Source organism: Taeniopygia guttata, chromosome 4A (assembly GCF_048771995.1).
Source record: "Taeniopygia guttata chromosome 4A, bTaeGut7.mat, whole genome shotgun sequence".
Lineage (NCBI taxonomy): Eukaryota > Metazoa > Chordata > Aves > Passeriformes > Estrildidae > Taeniopygia > Taeniopygia guttata.
Window position 1 is genome coordinate 10286303 of NC_133029.1, and position 19686 is coordinate 10305988.

General features: G+C 37.1%; 1 protein-coding gene across 18 annotated transcripts in view; it reads right to left on the reverse strand.

Annotated features, from left to right (window-relative positions):
- The window catches only part of TENM1 (teneurin transmembrane protein 1), an 873984-nt gene that overhangs the window by 517170 nt on the left and 337128 nt on the right, over positions 1-19686 (reverse strand). The window contains exon 3 of one of the 18 annotated variants that reach the window (XM_072929134.1): positions 6019-6115. The exons of the other annotated variants lie outside the window; for them this stretch is intronic. The gene's annotated coding sequence lies outside the window, so the exon portion shown is untranslated. The remainder of the gene's footprint in view (positions 1-6018; positions 6116-19686) is intronic. 18 annotated transcript variants of the gene reach the window in all.

A 19686-nucleotide genomic window follows, 5' to 3' on the forward strand; every position in this document is an offset into this window, starting at 1 on the left:
TGCAGACAGCCGTATTAGGACCAATCCAATATCCATTAATTTTTAAGAAATCAAAGGCATACACTTATCTTAGGCTATAGAAAAATTCAAGTGACTGAGGACACCTAGATGTCAAGTTTCCCATGCAGAAACTCCATTCTCTAAAACCTTTCAAGACCTTAAAGGCAAAGCAATTTCTATAAACAGAGATTACAAAAAAATAAGTGACTCAAAAAGCCTAAAGAAATGTTTTAAGTTTCTCATTGTTAACTCCAAAAATATATTTATTCATCACAATAAGGAATAGCTGTCAATAGTGCAAGATCAGGTAAAAAAAGGCATTGGATTTGACCAGGAAATTAGCACTGAATCTGATTTTTACATTGTCAAAGTTGAGTCTGGTAAAGCTGTGGTTAAAGAAGGAATGCAAACAAAAAAATGAATTATGTTGCACATAAAAGGTAGTTTCAAAGGGGAAATAAAATATGAGGTATAATTTAATTGAAGTCACTAGACTATTCTTCACATTATGTATAGTGTGCATACAGTCACTCGTGCAAGTAGGTAAAATTCAATAAAAATGAATAAAGTTTCCCAACAAATTTAATGCATTTATCTCTTTTACTATGAATCATATACAGAAGTTGCACAGGTCTCCCAAGGACCCCATTTCCAATTACACCCACCCCAGATAAAGGAGTGCATTGAACACCAGTTTGTTCATCCATTCATTTACAGTGCTCATTCATTATGAAAAAAGGCACAGAAATTGGATTAAGCCAAATCCCATTTCCATTCTTTTCTGCAGCAAAACCTCCACTTACTGGTTGTTTCTGTAACATTTAATTTACAATAAAGTCAAGGACAAACTTGGGGGAGGGGGATATGTGCCTCAACTGCAGCCAGAGATCTTCTACATCTTTATTAACAAAGATAACCACACAAGAAAAGACAGTAATTTTTTTCTTTCATTAATATAATTAATGATTTAGTATAGGAAAAAGTAATAAAAGCATACATATAAGAAACAGATAAGCTAAAAATATCAGCACTGAATTTCCACTAGCTTTCCTTTTACCCAGCCTCAGCCAAGTCAGCTTTCCAAGACCTCTAACTCCACATGGCTACAGGGAGCTGCTGGTAATGGACAATAAACATTTGCAAGGGGTCATCAAGAAAAGAATAATATGTGAATATATGCCTAAGTAATTTCCCCAAGTGAGCTGGTCACGAGTTATACCTACCTCTAGCTATTAGATAGGGAACATACAAATCAGAGACTATCAGATACTGGAGGAAAAAAAAAGCCTAATTTAGCAATTGTCAGCCTATACCTCCAGTTCTGCATTACCAAAAAATGATAAATGCCAGTGACACAGGGACTGACTACTGTGCAAATTATTTTTTATAGTTTTATTTAGAAGATGAAAGCATTTCCTTTGGGACACTGCAGCAGAGGACTTGGCAATACATGGTGCATGAATCATGCAGTACTTTTAAGGCAAATATCTATGTGCCCCTATAGCATAATTTGGTTAGAGAAATTTGTTTTAGAATGTAGTGCTGGAGGGGTCAAAGAAAAACATTACTGGACAATGCTGCCAGCAGACTACAAGTGTGAAGGGTAAATTACATCAATCCAATTATAAAGCAAACCACTGGATAAGTTCTGTCACTGATGTGACACAGATATAATAAAGATTTTTCTGGCACTATGAGAAATATGTTCTGCAGCTTCTCCACTGTGCACAGAGCACATCAGGGTAGCATCTAATAGGGTCCTGCAGAAAAACCCCCATAATTATTTTCAGATGGAAACCATTTCTTATTTTGCGTAAAATGAAGACCCTTTTTCAACTTCCCATTTACAGGACTGATTCAAACCCCTGTTTCCCAAGCCACAGCATCTACTGTAGTTCAAGGAGAAGCGAATCAAAGGTAACATGGGGCTTCTGATTCAGGATTTGTTTTTCAGTGGTGACTAACCACATCTGCATGAATTAGAGTACTAAATAGGTAAACAGCACTGAGACAAACTGAGAAAAGTGTAGTTGAATGATTTAATAATACTATCTAGATGCACTGTAAAGTAAATCAAAGGATATAATTCATTAATATTTGATTGATTGTTACTTATAAATAGTAAAGAAAACCAGCAAGTTCAGTGGTCAGAGTGGGTGTAATAAAGCAAGCTACATAAACCACATATTGCCTCAGAAAAAAAAAAAATAGGAAAACTGAATCTTTAAGTAGTAAAAGACCTACTTTAAAAGCCAGCTCTTTTTGAAAATATCTAAAATACCAAGAGCTAGTTGTGTAGCAGTGTTCACTTGATTGAGAGAAAGAGGGAAGGAGAGGAGGGAAGGAGAGGAGGGAAGGAGAGGGAAAGAAAGAGAGAGAAAAAGAGAGAAAGAAAGAGAGAAAGAGAGAGAGAAAGAGAGAGAAAGAGAGAAAGAAAGAACATTTGCTGAGCTCGCTACCCACAGCAGGACCCCTCCAACCCACGCTGCCTGGTACCTGAGAATGGCATCGTGACACACTTAGGCCTAAGTGTATCTCGCACAAAACCTTCAGATTCATTTTTAGCTCCTTTTATTTTTCAGAGAGAAGATGAAATGTTATTTAATCAATTGAAAATCTTCTAAAAATCTCTATAAACACAAACATTTAGTGTGAGAGTCATCAGGTTTGTCTTCTAGCCACTCTGCAGCCAGAGCCCAGTTCCACAACCTTTGATTTTTGAAGCTGGTGACAAATCTTGATATGTTCAACTGTCCTTGAAGTTAAAGTGACCCAAGCATCTAAGCAAGTGGCCTCGTTTTTCAAACCCTCAAATTGCCTTTTTCACCTTTCAGAATCCCCCTGCTATTACCACAGAGCAGATCCTGACAGACTCTTTGCTGATGCACAGGAGGCAGCATTTTAGCAAAGCTTTCATGTTCTATGTATGGGTTTGTCAGAATTGCAGTGCCAGGAGAGAAAGAATATCTCACAGCAGGAGAGAAGGAGGCATTTTGAACCACCACAAAGGGCTGCATCAAAGCTTGTCCTTTTCCTAGGCACCAAATTAATGCCATGAAAAAAAAAATGGGAAGAAAGAGACCCTCCTTCTCTGAGAGGATGGAGAACTAATAGAGATCTCTGGAAACAATTCACAATTTGGTTACGTGCAAACCTTCACAGAGATAATGTTGATCATGGATCTAACAAGAGGCTGCTGCAGAAATGTTAATAAGGCATGGTGGAAGATGGAAAAGGTGCAGGAATGATGCCCCAAGAAATGACTCATTATTTTGCTGCTTAATTGATGTGCTGGGAAGAAGGTCTGAGATTTAGTGTCGCATTTCCATTGCCGCTGGAATGTCTTATCCCTGCCCCTCATCCCAGTTATAACTGAACATGACTTGCCAAAAACCAGAGTATGCCAGAACCTCAAACACCACCAAGCCTCCAGTGTCTCAGCATGTTGTCAAATGAGCTTTAAAAGTACACCTGGCCACTTCTGGATGTTAGAAATATAGTAAAGGTGCTTAATTAAGAAGGTACTTCCCTGTCAGAAAGTAAAAATTTATGGAAATTTTTACTTATAATTTATCTTGCATTAATCTACAATGAAGAAATAAAAAAAAAACCAATCAGAAATGGCCCACAAACCTTACAGTGATTTTGACATGGAAGTTGATTTCAGAGTCAGGTCTGCTTCTAAGCAATTTCCATGTAAAATCCCATGGCTTTAAGCACTGAGGGGTTTTTCTGGACCATTTATCTGAGACTGTTTTCTCTCACAATCACTCCTACACTGTTGCCCTCTTACCTCCAGCTTTTGAATGCCTTGGCCCTACACTGGAGCAATAGGAGCTGTTTCCATAGCCCCTCTGACATACTGGGAGAGCTGTCACCATACGACACACTATTAACCCCCCAAACAAGAAACATCTGTACAGGGGCTTTTAAACTTTACTTGCACCTGAGTTTAATGTAACAGCAGATCCCCTAACATGCATGAATAATTGTGAAGGCAGAAAGTGCTCACAGACACACTCAACACATCCATTTGGTCAGGTAGTTTGAAAACTAAACATCACATAACAAATATAGGAACATCTGACAGAGGTGGAATACAGTTTTATATGGTGTTACTGTTAATTAGCAAAACAACTTTCAATCTGGTAGGAATTTCTTGAAATTGTTTTAAAATAGAATATTTCTATTTAAGCATTTATTTTGTAAATGCATAGATGCATACGTAAAATTTAATTGTTTTAATTTTGAATTATACTTTTGGTATGAATTCCATACAATTAGTCAGAAGTCCTCTTTTTAGAGTTAATTTTTAACTTTTTTCTGTGCTGAAAGATACATCTAGAATCAGAGAATTCCCATGTACAAATGCTGCCAGACACCCAGCTGCACTGCAAGTTACTAATATACATGATCATGCTTTTACCAGGAAATCAGTTACAGTCCTGAGGGAAGGAGGAATTTTTGTCTGCTTTCAGTATATATTATTATTTAGTACTGATACTTAAAGGATCCTTTTATGGTTCTAGGCATAGATAAGATTATTTACAAGTTAAGAATAGATCACAAGATAATCTTTCATGCCTAATACAGAAAATGCATAAAACCAAGCTAATCCAATATAAATCTGTCAGGGTTTAACCCCAGCTGGCAACTCAGTACCATGCAGCTGCTCCTCCTGTGACTGAGAAGGGAGTCTGGGAGGAAAATAATGTGAACACTAAACCTCGTGAGTTGACATAAAAACAGCTTAATAATTGAAACAAGTTGCATATAACAACAATTATTAGAATGCTGATAATAATCATTGCAATAAAAAGTAATGGAGGAAAGAGAGAAAACCCAAGAAACACAACTGGAGCACAGTCCAGTTGCTCACCACCTGCTGACTGATGCCCAGCCCAGCCCTGAGCAGCTCCCCCAGTTTATAAACTGGGCAGGGCTGTCTGTGGTGTGGAAATCTCTGCTCAGTTCAGGCCAGCTGTCCTGCCATGCTCCCTCCTGGCAGAGCACGAGACACTTGCAGGAGCAGGGTAGGTACAAGGCTCAGGCACAGCCCACTGCCACAGAAATCCTCTAGGATGGACTAGGAACACATTCCTTTCTTTCTCATTATCTCTTGTAGCCATATAATGCCACTTGTGCCCTAGTGGGCTCTGGAAATACATACTGAAGTAAGCAGTAACAAATGCATAATTTTGCCTGAAAATATCTATTTCAACTACCAAGCTACCAGAAATTTTCGTATATTTACTATGTAAAAGACCCCAAACATCCAAACTGTAAGAAGTGCATAGGCAGCAGCAATCATTTTTAAATCAATAACATAATTATTTTACAGAAAAAAGATGAGTCCTAATTTTAACTACTCCATGTAAATTTTGCTACATACTCCCAACCGTAGGATAATTTTGTACTGCATAAGCCTTTAGTGACACAGCTTTTGTGAAAAATACAACTATACCAAAAGCAACACCAAAGGTTTCTGACCAAAAGGTTTTTCCAGCACTTTTGTTAAGGTGTCAGAAAAATTCGGCCTTAGTTTTTGCATCTATAAAAATCTCCAAAATCCACTCAGTAATACTTTTTATATCCAGGTAGTGGGTTACTGTACTGGCTTCCACAGTATGGCCAAGGATTTCAGTTTAAAACTGTGAGAACATAAGCCACCTATTCTCAGGTCTGGCCTGATGTTCAAGGGTCACAACAGAGGATAAAAGCCACAAGAAGATCTATTTACTGCATCTTTGCCAACTGCAAAAAAGCCAGGGAGGACAATGAGAAAAATCCACTATTACTTTAACATTTACTGGGTTTTTATCCCATACAGGACACAGTAGTAGAGCAAACTCTTTACCTGAAAAATACAGTTAATTGTGAAAAGTAGTTCATATGATCAATATATCAAGCTTCACCTATTGTGCAACTGAAGGTATAATAGGGTTAGAAAATTTTTTTTTTTTGCTACAAAGAGTAAATGATGAGTCAACAGGGAAAAAACCCCAAGTCCTGACTTACTCTGACTACTGAGCTCTTGGAGTCCAGTCTCAATTACAAACTTGCCATTCGTGCTTCTATCCAGTCTTTCATTTTGTTTTCTTATTGGAAATAATAGCTAAAGAAAGAAGAAGGAGAACAGGGTATATTCAAGTTGACAACAGATAAATTTCCAAAAAATGTTAATAGAGAAAGAATGAGACAAAAAAAAAAAAAAAAATTTGGATTTCACAATCTTGACAGCGTGACTTTGAGTTTTCTGCTACAGAGGCATTCAAGATCACACACACACCCTGTTAGAACAAGCTCAAGCTTTGCTTATTCAGACACTCATGTGGAACACAACCTTCTGAGCTACTGTTTGACTTTCAGCTCTGTCCCTACAAGTAAAGATTCAGCCCCAATGTATAAAGCATTTTGACATATGGATCATGAAATATTCTCTTATTATGCCAAAATCAATATCTGTAATATAATAATAATAGTTTCCCTACAAACCTTTCATTTAAAGAAGCCAATGCCTTAAGATTAGAATTGCAAAAAGCATTTTTTAAGTAATGGACTGGCCTAACCCACTATAATTTTAGAAGTGTAATTTTCTATAATCTCTTTGCAACACTAATATGCAAACTAAATAAATAGTATTATTATCCAGTATGCATGTCTAAGTTATATACAAATAATTTTCTACTAATCCCCAAAAGTATACATATAGTTCAGGCAAATCAAAAAGACTCAAATAAAAGAAAGTAAAATAAGTCTATAGATCAGGCCTCCAGGAAGTGCAGTGTGTTAGACTGATAACTGCTAATTTCTGAAGATACTTCAGAATACTCCAGGAAGAATATTTCTGGAAAATTAATGTCTTCATAAAAACGTGTAGAAGCAATAAACCCTAGGATTAGCAATAGAGCATCTGTTAAGTAGTTTTATTTTTTATGTTAGTAGAAGTCTGACAAAGGGGTCATGCAGAGTTAGTATGTATGTCACAAGTTACAATACATTTATTTCTCTGTGAATAAAATATTTACTGTACTGTAATATGTTGCTGATATTAAATAATTCTATCAAAGCCAAGACACACATAAGGTTTTGATGATTTCCTGAGAAAACACCAGCATAAATCTTAGGCTTCTGTATAATTATCTCAAACAGCCAATAGACCTCATATGGTTTCTTTGAGCATCTTTATTTTTCAGGGCAAAAAGGGAAATAGTGCTTCTTAAGGGAGAAATTGCTCAAATACAGACATTTACACTTGGACTCTTAGCTCCATGAAACCTCATTAACTCTACTGCTACCCTGAACAAGAACCAAATGTTTCTCAATTACACCAGCCAAAACTGACTCGAAGGTACTAATGGCAGTGTAAATAGAGGGGAAAAGCTTCTTTACACTAAGTGAACATGTACATCTGCCTTTCTAATTTTACCAGTCAGAGCTTAAATCAGCTCTTTCAGGATGTGGCAGGACCTGGACAGAGTTATCTAATGATATAACAGGAAGAGAGTATTCATGCTCTAATCCCCAGGAATTTGTAAACTGATGCACTTCTATTTGCTTTCCAACAAGTTTACACTACCTTGAATATTGTTCTTTCCTAAGCATAACCAAAATATTATTCTGTGCAGTTCTCTGAGCTTCTGTTATTCTTCAAACATCAACAATGTCTAGTGTACCTCTCCGACCTGTCAATTCAGCAACTGTATACTGCTACTCATTGTCTATCAGCAAGAAAGTAGCACAGTCAACACTAAAGAAATTCAAAATTGTTTCAGCCACAATGTTCTACAAATAGTCACTTTCTTCTTTAGTGTCATTTTAAGACTAAAATAATATTTTACTTCATAAAATTATCAGCTAAACATTCTTTGTAAAAGTATAACAGTGGGGAATGTTGAAATTTCTTGGAGTTATAGTGACTGTGTGATAAAAAGCCAACTACTCCATTTAATTCTTTGCAAATTTTGGTACTCCTAAGAAGGTTTCAGAAGCAAATGGATCTTTTCCTTTCTGTGTATCTGTGGCCAGTTGTGTTCATCTAATGTCTACTATCTAACAAATAGCATATTTACTACTGCAATACTATTCTAAAATATGCTGTTTTAACAGCTAGGTTAGGCTGTTTTACAACCAACATTTTCAATTAAAGATTAGATAAACTCAGTCCAATTTAAAATAAATAAATAAATATGTTTTAAAATTAGTAGTACAGCCATACTTATCTACCAAGAGCATTTTTAAGTTTTAACTAGCAATGTTTCCAAGTCTCACACTTTACTGCAGATTTTCTCATTTTCTCTCATCTTTGCCACTGAAATGAGATGTTCTCTCCTAAAACATTAATCAGCACTTTATGGTCATTCAGGGTGAGTCTTAGTTTAGCTCAGAAGTTCTTTCCAGAGCTGTAAAAGCTATTATCTTCCAAGCACAACATGGAAAACAATCCTAAAGTAATCATCAATAGCATCATCAAATTCCAGAGTAAAACTTACTCTTTACAAAGAGTTATCCTTCCAAACTGGTCTCCCCTTCTGACTTCTCTTGTTTGATCTCAGGAAGTATTTGGACAAGCAGTCTTTGCTGTCTGGAGTATGACCAATACATCTGATATTTCTCAAATGAAATTAAAACAACTTTGCTAAGAAAGATGGGACAAAATATTCCATTCTTCAAACATTCACTTATTCCAGCTGTGCACAAGGAGGAGTCCACCAGTCTCTGTTTAATTGGATCTACTTCTCTCAATAGAAGCTGGCTAACCTTTTAAGGACTTATTCAGTAATCTGTACTTGAAGAATGGAAGAAGGAGAAAAAAACTGATTGTAGTTCAACTGCACACAATCAGTTTGTAGCACAGAAATATTTTACTACCAATACAACCTACTCAAGACTAATGTCAGGTTTCCCTTCTTTCACATGCTCCAAAACGAAATGAACCACTTTTTTTTAAATTTCCCAATTCCATCTAAATGTCTTTGAATTTAAAATGTCGCAGATGCATTTTGAATGACAGGGTTAAACATATATTGCTTCAGCACACAGTTTAGATACGTGGATAATGGAACCACAGAAAATAGTGCACTCACCTTTGTCAGATGTATAAAATAAGCACTGGCCCTAAACACCACCATAATCCTCGCCCTGAACACCACACTAACCCTAACCTCTACCTTGGATCCTACCCCTAACCACACTGCCCTAACCACTACCCTTAAAACTACCCACAGCCACTACCCCAACACTTCCACTACAAACTTCACTAACCTCTACCCCTACAAAGTAAACTAACTACTACTGATAATCACTATCCTAACCCTAAAAACATCACCAGGGGGGTGGTCTAGATCAGAAGGATGCAGGAGCAGCAGTGCTGGGGCCTGGCCACAATCACCTTGCCTTGCCTTTCCCAGTCCCAGTGCTCCTGGAGCTGTAGGCTCTGTGCCTCTCTCATCCCTAACCCTGACCACCACCCCTAACCCCCCCAGATGTGTCATGACATGGTTCTGCATGTTTTGCTTCAGCCTACAGTTCAGTCATTCTGAAAATGGGCCTACAGAAAATGGCCTATTCCCCATTCTGAAAATGGGCCCACAGAAAATGGCCTATTCCTCTTTGTCAGATATCAAAGATCTTTACCAAGTTGATCAGGCCAAAAGTGGTCTGCAAGGAAGACAAGTAATGCAATAAATAAGCACAGGTTTAGGATTTCACAAGGACTAGGATCAATCCTTTCAGCTGCCTGACTGATCAGATCACATCCTCAGGCAGCTTGAGACAACTTCCCCAAATAATTGTTTCAGCATGAACTAGCCTGTTCAATGAAAATAGGAGACAATACAGGAATTTCATTATAGGATGCTTACAGTATTCAGTTATAATTCAGATTACAAATGAAAACAGAGTTCCCAGAGAGCCTTGCACTACTGCAGTCAATACTATCTATAAACACAAAGTTTCTGATATCCAACAAAAGTTTCAATTAATTACAGTCTAGCTATAAGATGGAATAATCAGGAGATGAAAGGGCTGAAAGAGACCAGACTTCAAAGAATAAAGTAGGTGGAATTTTGTGACCTATCCTTTTGTTCAATGCTAACTACTTTGCCTAGTGAAAGGGCACAAACTCTCTGATTCTGGTTCAATTAAAGTCTCCAGTGCAATGTTGAAGACTGTAAGCAAGCTGCCCTCTGAGCATCTCATTACAGGCCCTGACAAAGGGATGAAGCCCAAACCCCAGCAGTATAAAATTTCCTAATAACACTCTGGTTACATGTCCACACAGATAATCTTCCTAACTTGTAGAACTCCCTTCTTCATCTCTTCCCAACACTCCCACAGGCTCTGCTCGGGGTGAATTCACGTGGGCAGGTACAAAGAGTAAGTAGGTCTACAGCAACAGAGGCACCCTGGAATCACCTTTGTTCCCACAAGTTTTGTGCAGCCTTTGCAAGCATGTGTTTAATCACAGCCATGTAGAAGAAGGAACACGAATAGGCCAACTCAAGGAGAAAGTGCCCAGTTTGTTTAGTACTCATACAGCAGTTCTGCTGCACATCTCCACTTGCCTACACTGGCTAAGTTTGCAGAGTGAGCTGCCCTGCAAACTCTGACTTAAGGAAAATAAACTGGGAATGCCACGTGAGGATCCATAAACATGTCCCAACACCTGAGCGAGACATAGGGATCCAAAGCAATGAGTTTTCTTTTGGACAGCTTCAAAGAAACCTGGTGGAAATTATTCATCTCAGGGACCAGAGTAAAAACAGGTGAAACAAATACAGCACAGCATAGGTAGAGATGAAAACATCAACTGTTTTGATCTAGTGAACTGTCAGATTGCAGCGAGTTACTTGTTCATGTAAGATGTTATAATTTCTTCTTTTAAAGGGTTCAGAGCTTAGACAATAATAAAAATAGCTGTGAGCTAAGAAGTCAAACACAAAATTTACTATATGTTTATTATACTTTTTCACTTATGAGTTTCCTCCACAATTCTGGGGGGAAAAAAGTTTTATTTCTAAATATAGCCCAGCACATGCCTTCCAAAAATGTACTTGGCCTTGAGAAGACAATAATTCACAACTAGTCTAAATTTTATTGAAGGGCAAAGTTTTCTGAAGAGAAATATTGGTGGCTCCAGTTTTATACCTACAGAAAATTCAAGTCTGAATTAGCTCACTAGTGGTCTCAAATTTTCTAGCTAATCAGATTTAAAGGCAAAGCATGGGAATTTATTGAACAGTTTAATAACATGGATTGCCAAGATCAAATGTGATTGTAGGGAGTGAAATAAAAAGACATTTAGGCTCTAATTATCAGCAGTCTACATGAAGGAGCCTGTCAAAAAATTCTAACAGCTCTTAGAAAAGAAATAATTTTCAGAGGTCAAAACCAAAGACCTATTGCACAGGAAGCCCTCTGTGTCCTGGGGCTGTGCTGATTTGAGGCTTCACAGTCACTTGTTGCTCTCCACAGGAGTCAAAGGACAGGGATGCTCACACACAGGAAATAAGGCAATGCACTGCTTCCTCCAGTGGGCAGAGACCCAGCAAAGTGGGAGGATGGCAAAACACCTGTCACACACACAAAAACTGGGGGTACTTTGAAGTTTGAACATGGCAGAAATCCCCCCAAGTTCTGAGGTTTAGCTATTAATATTTCAGTTTCTTTCTTGTGTACAACTGCAGAGAGGAATAAAAAATATCAGCAAGACCTGATCCCAGCCAGCCACACAAACAAAGATTTGAAACTGCTCGCAAAGAAGGAAAGTCTCAACCAAAGAGCATATCCATGAAGAAGAAAAGGACCATTTCCTGGATACACCAGATTCTTTTCTATGCAATGATGAACAGCACTGGTTGTGCTGTGCTTCAAATACCATGCAGGTGCTGGTCAGCAATGCCTTGGTTATGTTTGTAATTTTATGATGAGCTTTGTGGAGAAAACGAATGATTCTCACTAGATTATTGACTTTTTCAGTCTGTTCATAATCAGTGCACCCATTTCCAATGTCCAATCCCTGGTTCACTTGCTTCACTCTTCCCAAAATTAACGCACACAAAAAGCTCTCTGTGCCATATGAAGCCATGCAAATGGGGATGCTGCCAACAGAAACTGCAGACAGCCCTACGGGACTGTGCTTCATCAGCATCCCTGCCATTTGTTCAATCCCAGCTGATAAAACAATATAATTGATTTAAACCATTATAACAGATAATGCACTTCATTTGATATTAGCAAACAAGAGTCTGGTACACTGGAAATTAAAACAGGCTTGCTGCCTAGAATAGAGAGACTAAAATATAATATTTTTAAAATCTCATACTCTCCAGGTAAGGAACATTTAAAATTTAATTTATATCAATTTTATTATTCCTAATGTGTCCATGTTTAATTTTTTATTTAATTTTAATAATAAGCTTATTAAACTAGGAATTACTTACTTTTATCTACCTTCTTATTGGCAGAAGAAGTGACTGTGATTGGAACCAGGAACCACAATAATGCCATAAAGAAAGATATGAACCTATTTTCAAAGTCTCTTTACACCTGCTTCCTAACATTTTAATTTATTTTCATATTTTGCACATCATGCTTTTATCTTCACCTTCACAGCATCATGTATTTATTACAGTTAAGCAATCAGTGTCTTTATTTTCTAATCTACTGGGTTGTTGTGTTTTAGTCTGTATATAAAGTGAAGGGACTATCAAGTTAAAATCTGATTATTAGAGTACATTAGATATTCTGCATAATTATGGGCCCAGTGGAAGGCTAAGAAGATAATGCATTACAAACCTCATTTACTAGGGGTTATTTTTTTATTACATAAATGAAGCTTTCCTTATCTTAAATTGTATCTCACTAGAATTCTTGCTGAGCTTAACAGTTGTCCTTTTTTTTTTAATGAATGTTGTTGCACTTTGCCATGTGTCAGCAAAAGGGTTCTGAAATGTAAGGACTGTAGAAAAAAAAATAGCAGCAAGACCTTCGCCACTAAGGACCTAATGCTTTATTACTTGTCAAGAAACATAAAAGCAAAATAAATAAATTAAAATGATGCACCACTTTAGTGAGAATGGCAGCCTGTCATATAAATTTAATCCCAAAGATTTAAATTGTGTTCCACAGTAGCATTAGAAAAAGATAGAATCCAATTAAAACCATGCTGGATTTCAAGGACATTGCGATATTCACTCTGCTTCTGTCATGTAAAATAAATTTAGACCTGATTCAGTGCTGAGTACAAGGAATTAGATTTTGTAATGATCTATTTCCTCAGGTATTTTGCAGTATGACCTCAAAATACTGGAAAACAGTCAACAAATTTGATGAGCCATAAGATATATTTATAAAGAAAATCCAACCATTAGGCAAATAATTTTCAGACCCAGATTTAAGTCCCCAAATCCACATGTAAAAGTGAGCATTAAACGGTTTTCAGTAGGTGGGACTCAGAAAAGAAAGAAAGTAAAACTGCAGGGTATAAACAAAGTGTTGGACATTTTGTTAAGGGAAGGGACAGCTGCACAGCAGAAGGAGTTCACTTTGTCCACTTGTCCTGGCTGCCACTCTGCACCAGAGCAAACACGAGCAGGAAGAGAAGATGTCACCTTGTCCTGGCCCAGCTGGGCAGGTGCAGCAGGAGACAGCCCAGCACTGGGCAGAGATGGGGCAGAAGCTGCTGGCACAGACACAGCCTGGGAGAGAGCCTAAAGCAGCTTCCCTCCAGAGCAGGGAGAGGGCAGAGCTGGCACGGAACTGCAAAAGGGAGAACAGCCCCAGAGATCTGTATGGGGGAAAGGCCAGTGCACCATTCCATCTGCAGCCCCAGAGATCTGAATGGGGGAAAGGCCAGTGCACCATTCCATCTGCAGCCCCAGAGATCTGAATAGGGGAACGGCCAGGGCACCATTCCATCTACAGCCCCAGAGGTGATGGAATGGAGGAACCATTCCATCTACAGCCCCAGAGATGCTGATGGGGAAAGGCCATTACACCATTTCATCTACAGCCTGCCACAAGACAATGGAGGGGAAACACATCTTGACCTTGAAGGAGACATTGATCTTCATGACTTGACATGAGAATTATGTCGGGTTGACTTTATAAAGAGGTTATTTCTTACCAAAGTCACTCTTATGACAAACATAATTAAAATATATGCACAAATTCAGTTAGGGGAAAATTAACCTAATTATTTGTAGAAACCTCATAAGAAGAAAGGTATTAAAATCATTTTCTCTGCATGTATTTTAAAAATTAAAATACAGCATGAAGTACAACTACTGTTCTTCAGTGAGCATGTAGTTTACCAGAAAATTAAGAATATGCATATAATATCAGGGTATTATTGCACCATAGGCCAGTCTTCAACAGCCATAGAGCTTTGCACCTTTGTCTAAAACAAATGTAACACAGTTGTGCCATGGGAAAAAAAACAACCCTGTAGCTTGTGTGTGCCTCTATGCATCTTTTAGAAGCAATGAAATAAATGCACTTTTTTCCCTATACATAGATCCTATTACAAGTCTATTTTCACAAATTGCAATATCTCTACAGCTCTGCTGTATTCTAATTAGGTCACAAGAGGAGAAAAAATCTACAGACACATTTCTAATCTCAAATAATGCATGCAACATGTTTTCAATAGAAATTCTCTTTTCAGATGTGGTTGCTTTTTTATCTTTAAAGTAATTTATTCTTTATATCTTGGAGAACACACATAGTATACACTCCACACACATGTTCACTTAATGTATTGGTTTATGTATAATGGTATAATTTGGAACTAATGGTTCCAAAAGTATTTTAGCACAACGAACTGTGGAATGTCTCCAACTATAAATTAGGATAGAGAATACATCAAAGCAATATATTTTAATAACACTTTCATCGCCAGAGATTAATATTTTTTCTAGGTTATAATGTATTTATTTATTGCTGAAAAATTAAATTCTAATCATTGCTTTTCTGTACAAATGTTATCTGATCAGGTCTGGAGGCAAGTCCTTATATATCACATCACTGAATTCAAATGCAGCATCATTTTTTAGATTTATTAGCACTACTATGGTTACTAAAATCTATTATAAAAGTGCAACTTATCCAGCAACTTTAAGAGGAGAAATATATGTCCTGTATCTTCAGTTCAGCATAAAGAAGATTCTAGTTTTTATCATGCCAATCTACTACTGTCAAAGTGAAAAACCTCTTTTCTTCAAGTCAGTCTTTTCCTTTTATCCTCAGTGACCTTTTTAGTAGTCTCAGGTCACAAATGATGTGGCCTGGTGACCTAAGATTAGCCATCAGTGAAAAATAGGCTACATCTCTACTCTGCCTCCAAAGAGCAGAGATTTGACAAGGTAGTGCTTAATAGAATCTCCAGGGTAAATGACACAGTTTTCTATTCTGTGTGGGGAGGAGGGAAAGTCCACCTTGCAGGGCTTAGATTTGGGTCACCAGGTCAGATCCAAACTGCTAACAGGAAGCACTTGGCCAAGTGGAGCAAAATTAAGAAACAGAAATTCAGATCAATTGTATCTACCAAAAATCCATACAGAGTTTGGCATTTTACATAAAGCCACATAAAGGTATCTGAAATATGCATTCATGCTGAATTGAAAGTTTATAATGGGTATAACAGTGTACCCCTAACACAACCAGGATATGCAAGAGACATCAGAAGGCCATCCAGACTTATATATCAACATTTTCTTTGTACTTGTCCAAGTAAATTGCAAAAGATGAAAAAAAACCTGCAGTCAATGAACTGGGTGCAACCCAAGGCCAACCAGAGAATAAGAACAAGATGCACTTTCTGCATCTGTAGAGCTGTTCCATCAAGACTTAGCATTTTTTCTGCTTTTGAGGAAACATAAGGAGCACTCAGGCATCTCATGGTTTGACACCTATCCCACATTGTTAATTGTGTGTATTATTTGTCAATGAAAATTTGGTTCTAGAGTGATTATAATATTACATTTTCTTTTAAGAAGTGCTAAATTTTGCTCTCCTGATGAATATTCCCCCATTTTACCAGATAATCTGTGTAAAGGAAAGCCTTTAAGTAAAGTAGATACTGAGAACTAATCCTTGCATTTGCTTTTCTGAGAGAAGTCAGGAAAGGGGTCAAAAAGTAGCATCCTATTAATATATCTATTAGTTTAATTTCCAGAACATAAATGAAATAGGCTTCTCAATTTCCACAGTGATCAAGGCGAGAGTCACGTTCATATGACTTTTATCTGTAACACTTTGTTTTCTCATCTGTGACAAAAACAGCCTGATAAACTCTTAAATTACTCTGCACCACTGAAGCCTTATGACAGAAGACACGTTTTTAGAAAAGTACATATTTGAACAACATTAATAGATTTGAAGACAACTTATTTTTCAAAGCAGCAAAGACAGCTCACCAATTATCTTGTTGAAAACCAAAGTCTGATGACAATTAAACAGAACACCAGATGTACAAAATGACATTCTATCCTGAAAGTCATTCAGCAGCACAGTCAAACTTAGATACTTTCCATACGGAAACCAAACACAAAGTGTGAATAATGTGCAGAACTTTGACATTTACCAGTACAACATTTCAGAGTGACTTGTGCCCTGTGGAGGGTCAAGTTTTAAAATGCAGAGTTTCTGAACACAAGGGCAGAATCTATTAACACCAAAAACATCAAGAGGCTTTCAAAAAAACATTTCAGCAACTGTTCAAAGCTACACATTCCACATCAGAGTGAAGTGTTCAAAGGGAGAATGGAACAGCCTGTAAGAAGAGATCACTTCTGGTTCTTTATTGTTCACGATATAACCTCGTGCCATTGCTCCATTTAAATAGCTGCACATTTTGTCTCTGCAGACCTCAGAGTTATATGGCACCAGCAGTCAGTAAACAAAAACTGCATTGAATGCTGACTAAATTGCCAGCCAGAAACCAATATCCCTTCTCCCTGCCTCCCCAAACCTTAGGGGCAAAGCTGTAGTGAGGAATGAGGTGCCTCCAGCTGCATGATGAGTGGTGCAGCTCTCACAGTCCTGCTGCAATGTGGCTGCAGGTTTGTATCACATGCAGAGAGGGAACAAGTCACTCAAACCACACTGGAGTACTATTGAAAGAGAGAAGCTTTCTCTTCCTGTTTTGCTGCTGCTAGAAAGAGAAAATTATTTCTATTCTAGCAGAAGGAGTATAATACTGTATTTTAGACTTCAGATCTGCCAGTATTGCTGAGTTACCAGGTCAGGTCACAGTGAAGGCAATAAAACCAGCTTACTAAACCCAAGAATTTTAAAGGTCAAGACTTTAGAACAGGAATTCTTTTGAAATACATTGCAGCTTCAATTTTTTTTTTTTTTTTTATCATAACAAGGGTGATTATCTTGTCATAGCAGTGTTATTTGCTAGGTTTAACATCTAGAAATATACAGGTATGTTCACAGTAATTAAGGTAAAAGAGACAACCTGTGTCCTAGGATGAAATGACTGGCTGTGTTGGCAATTACAGCTATATTCCAAATTCTATTGCTCTTGAATCCATTTTTCTTACAATACACCACTTTATGTCAGGTATCACTTCAGTTTCCTCTAATTTTCCTTGAACCACTTGCCTTTGAAGTGATTTAAAATGCTCCTGGCATTGCTACTCACAGGTGCAATGAATTTGCAAAATACTGCAATTCTCTTACAAATTGTCACATTAGGGCTTATGACTTGTTCCCATAAATGTGTTGGCTGTTGACTGGTTTTTTGGTTTTTTTGCAGTGGGGTTGAGGCAGGGAGCATTCAAGCCTGTTTTCTTTCAACAAGGCTGTGAACGTAAAGCACCATCTTTTCTTAGTCTCTTTCAAATAATGAAGAACCACTTCTTTGGTCCTAGTTTTCACCTCTGGAATTATTTCATAAAAATTAGACATGAAAATATTTTAATATAAATAGAAAACAAGTCCCTCTGAACAATACAAGAGGACTCAGAAAGCTTCTAGGATACCAAGTTTATTTGTCCATTGCAATGACTCATTTGGTAATGAACTGGGAAACAGGTAATTCATGCTAAAGGCAGAATTCTAATAAAGCTATTACAAGTTTATCATTTGCTACTTTTCAGCCGTAAGTAAATAAAATACTTTTGCTCCATGAAATATCCTTATCTGTGGAAGCACAGAGAACTAATCCTGTCTTTGATCTCTGACAGATGCCTCTACCAGAAGAAAATTTGAAGTGGGATGCACATGAAAGAAAATCCATCCGGGGAAAAATGTTATAACTACCCAAAACAAGTGTGCCAGGTACAGAAACCCATTGTAGAGACATGAAAAAATTAAATTAACAATAAGAAATGGATGTAAGGAAGGCAATGTTAGGAACCATAACACAGATGACCCCTTCAAGAAATTACAGAAAACAAAAGGGTTTTTTCTAACTGAAAAGAGACTCTCAGTAAGTTCAGAAGATGTATCTCCAGAAATGAGTGTATCAAAATGTGATCTCCCTCTTCAGATCAGCAACTAAAGGTTACCCTCATTATTTTTAACAGCTAGTCCAAATATCTTTAATCTTTGTGGAACATATTCCAAAATCAGAGGAAGATGTTTATAGGATTCAATAAATATATGAAGAATATCTATAATATGGATGTGAAGTTGTATCCAAAAAGAAAGGAAAACATGGACAGGAACTCTTTTTCATATGTTATACTTCCTTGTTGAAAGTACAGCCTTGATTGCACCAAGATCTTGGAATAAGCAACAATTAAATATGAATTTGAGTAGTTATCAACATTCAAAATATTATGCTGGAAGTACTCTTACTTAAACACACACAGCATAATAGGGCATTAAATATAAAAGAATAGTAGCCCACATGACTTCTTCTAATTATAATATATATATTTTCTGCCATTAAGAAAAGTCAGATCTGGTATGAACTAAGGTGATTATCATCAATCTGAGACAGCTGAAAAGCTAAAAAAAGCACTGTTAAACAATAAAAGTCCCAAGAACAGGGACCAGCCAATATTTGCTGCAATTATGAATTAGAAAGTAGCTTTGGCTTCAGGTCATTGTAGACCACTCTCTTTTTCACCTGCAAATCTCTGCTGGCTCCTAGGAATGGGGCGTGTTACAGAATGTATAGGAATGGTTCATAAGCATCTACCAGAAGGTTAGTGCTCACAGAAAATGCTGCAACTGGTAAGGAATTTTTATTCTTGATAAGTCTTTTGGTACAAAAGCTACATCCTTCCAGGTGAGGATGAAGATTTAAGGAAATGTTCTTGTAATTGTACATTTAGTCTTATGTATTAGAAAGAATTCCTTGAATATTAAATTCACTTTAAAATCTCCAAACCCTAGCACAATACCCACATCCCTTCACACCAAAAAAAAAACAAACCCAAGAGAAAACAACCAAAGAAAACCAAACCAACAACAAAACCAAAAAACCTATCCAACAAAAAAACCTCCAAAACCCCACAAAAAACCAAATACATACTGAAAGAGAACCTTAATCTCCAAGAACACCATGTTCTGGATTAGGAAAAGGTTTTGTTAATAATTAAAAAAACAGGCAATGTATCACTCATTTCTTATACATTATTTATAAATAAACAACACTGCAGTGATGCCTCACTTTCAGGAGTGCAAGAAAAGATTAATACAGAGTTGGGAGGTTTTTTCTATTTT